Below are 3,258 nucleotides of genomic sequence, written 5' to 3'. Positions count from 1 at the left end.
TTCACTTTCATGTATTGGTATATGATATTGGAGAGAGAAAACAATTTTATAATTTCCTGTATCATGATTTTATCAGTAGTTATTATTGTGTTATAATATGTAATGAACACCGCTGATTGATTTCTTGGTATATGAAATAATGTGTATAGTAAACAATTTCAGAAATACTGAACTCCGAGGAAAGTCCATAATCAAAGGGCAAACCCAAATGATCAAACACATCAAAAGAATGGACAACAACTGTCATACTCCTGACTTGGTACAGGCATTTGCAAATGTAGAAAATGGTTGATTGGACCTGGTTTTATAGCACTAAACATTTCACTTGTATGACAGTCGTTTCAAATTCCATTATATTTACAACGATGCGTGAACAAAACAGACATAATAGGTAAAATTTTCTAAAAAGGGATACAGCAGTCATCACGGTGTAACAAAATTATCAAATATTAAACAAACAAAAAAGAAGCACTAAAACGAATCTATCAACTATAACAACCACATTCATTGCTTACTTATATAAGTTTAAGTATTTTAATCAACCCATAAAGGATTGAAATATTTGAAGTCCTGTGAATGAATGAAAAGGTTCACATCAACTCTAGTGTAGAGTCGCTTGTTTGTCGTCAGAATGTAAATGTCACACTGGAAGAGATATAAAATAATTTTGTCGTTCAAAGTGTTTTCAAAATTAAAATAGAGCAATATAATATTGGCATTATAGTAGAACAATAACGTAATGAATTTATAATAGAATAATAACATAATCGCGGGATGTTCAAAAGTACAGAGCCACGTCATGTGTTCCCAAGAAACACAAACAGTGAAACTTACACAACATCAGAAAAAAATAAAGATAATCCAAACAACACATTGACGGGATGTATAAGTACCGAGCCACGTCAAATGGATATCACTGAAAACAGAATAAACAGTAAAAATAATATTTATAATAGAACAAAGACAAATAAAAGAACAACATAACACGTTATTAGGATGATAAACAACGTCAGTACGCAGAATCTATACCCAAGACCGTCATGTTTTATTTGTGAAGTTGATACGAAATATAAATCAACAAGGTTTTGGTACCTTTCGATGATTTTTTTGTAGAAAAAGAAGAGACGTTCTTTGACCTACCCCTGGTTCTTCAACTTTCTGGTCAAACTTTGGTGATGTTTTATAAAGTCTGAGTAGGAGCTGAACGCTCTTGAATATCGAATAAATTAAATACAATAAAATGTATGTACCATATGCAGGTGAAGTTGGTATATTGCTACTTAGGTGGGGTAAATTAATAATTTCAAAATAAAAATCGTCTCGTTTGTCATTGCTTCTCGTACTGAGACGACTGTGTAAGTTGATTCGAGGTATAAGTCTAAAAATGAGGCAGAGGAATCCATGTCTGTTATTTATTTAATTTCTTATTCTTGGGAATATATTAATGGAACCCAATCAGAAAAGTTAGGATTGTTAATGAAAAGAACATCATCAATATATCTGGATCTTCTTGTTTTTGAAAAGTGTCTTAAGGGGCTCCGATTCATATGAAAATAAGAAGAGGTCGGCAATCAGAGGCGCACAGTTTATTCCCGTAGAAATCTACCTCCGACTCCAAATATGTTGTCGAAAAGAAACTCCAGTATACAACACTTGTTCCTCTGTGTAGCATGTTTTACCCTTTTGTGCACTATAAAAAAAAAATTGCATTATGATATCCCAAAGGAATAAATTTATAGCGTACGCTACCATTTTTATGTTGAAAGGCATTATATGGATTATTTCTTTCTGGCGATTTTTCAATTTCACACAAGGAATGGTGAGTACAGGGTCGAAAAATCAAAAGATTTGATAGAACTAATTTCAGATAAAGACCGACATTTAAAATTGTCTTGAAGTTCTTTAGAACTTTTAAGAATCCACATATGGTTTATACCACTACGCGAGAAAACAGTTTCACAGTATATTTGAAGACCCACTTTCACTGCGGACAGAATTTTAGTAAATCTAATAGAAATTCTTTAGCAGAACATGTAGAGGAGCCGGAAATGTACCGTGTTTGTACAGAACTTTGTGAAGCTTATGTATCGCACACAAACAAGGTAAGTCCTCCTATTTTTTGTTCAAAGTAATGTTCATTGAAGCCATGAAGGACTTATGATTTGCCAAAATCTCATCCTTGTCAAATGATATGTCTTTATATATTGGATAACCTGAGTGCACTTTTATTCCTAATTCTTTTACAAGACATTCGTAGTAATACGTATTACATACAAAGACAATATTATTCGAAGCTTTGTCCGCGGGAGCAACAACGTACTGATCATGAAGAGATGTGAGACATTTCACGGGCTCTTTGTCTCTGAAAACGGACTTTGGTCGATCATACACAGTTTTTCAAGTTATGAATGCGATGTTTTATTAGAGACCTGATTGTTTTGACCCATTCTGACAAAGTGTTCAGTGCAACTTTTTCTTGTTTAGCTAAAAGTCCTCAATGGAATCCATATTTTGAAGTTATGGCTCAAATTGATGTGTTGGGGTTCTCTAAACTTAGGACCATGATTAATCATCTTTCGGAGATTTTCATGTAGAATTATGTTTAGATCCCCAGAAATAAAATAGCCAGAATTATAAGGCGAGTGGGAACAGTCACATGTCTGAGGGTTTTTCATGTATTGCTCTAAGTCAAGGTCATATAATGCTTGCTTATAGTAAAATACTTTAGGTGCTATGGTTTTGGTGTAACTGTAGGATACAATAGGAACAGACTGATTTTGAAAATAAATAGGATTTTTTTAGATGTTACCTCCTTGTGATGTAGAACGTTGCAGATGTTGATTGCATTAAATCTTCTATTGGTTAAGTAAAAAAGAAGGAATTTCCTGTTTTCCTCGTGTAAAGGTTGCGATCTTACTGGTTTGAAAATACGGAAAAGAACTACATCACAAATTACACTGACAAGTTTGTAAATGGAAGAAAATGTATTGATACATCATTTGTCCAGTGTATAATCTTTCAAACATTTAAAAAAAATAACAGGCTGTGAAAAAAGAATAGTTCTAATGTACTGTAACCCTAGTGTATGATAAAAATGTGAAAGAAGATTAGCAAAGCTCTTAGAGTGCTATCTAGATTTAAAAGACTGTGTGTTACATTTTATTGTTGTGTCGTTGTTCTCCTCTTATATTTAATGCGTTTCCCTCAGTTTTAGTTTGTTACCCCGATTTTGTTTTTTGTCCATGACTACGTTTTTGT

This window comes from Mytilus edulis, chromosome 6 (assembly GCF_963676685.1).
Source record: "Mytilus edulis chromosome 6, xbMytEdul2.2, whole genome shotgun sequence".
NCBI classification, from domain to species: Eukaryota; Metazoa; Mollusca; class Bivalvia; order Mytilida; family Mytilidae; genus Mytilus; species Mytilus edulis.
Note: the sequence above shows the minus strand (reverse complement) of the source record.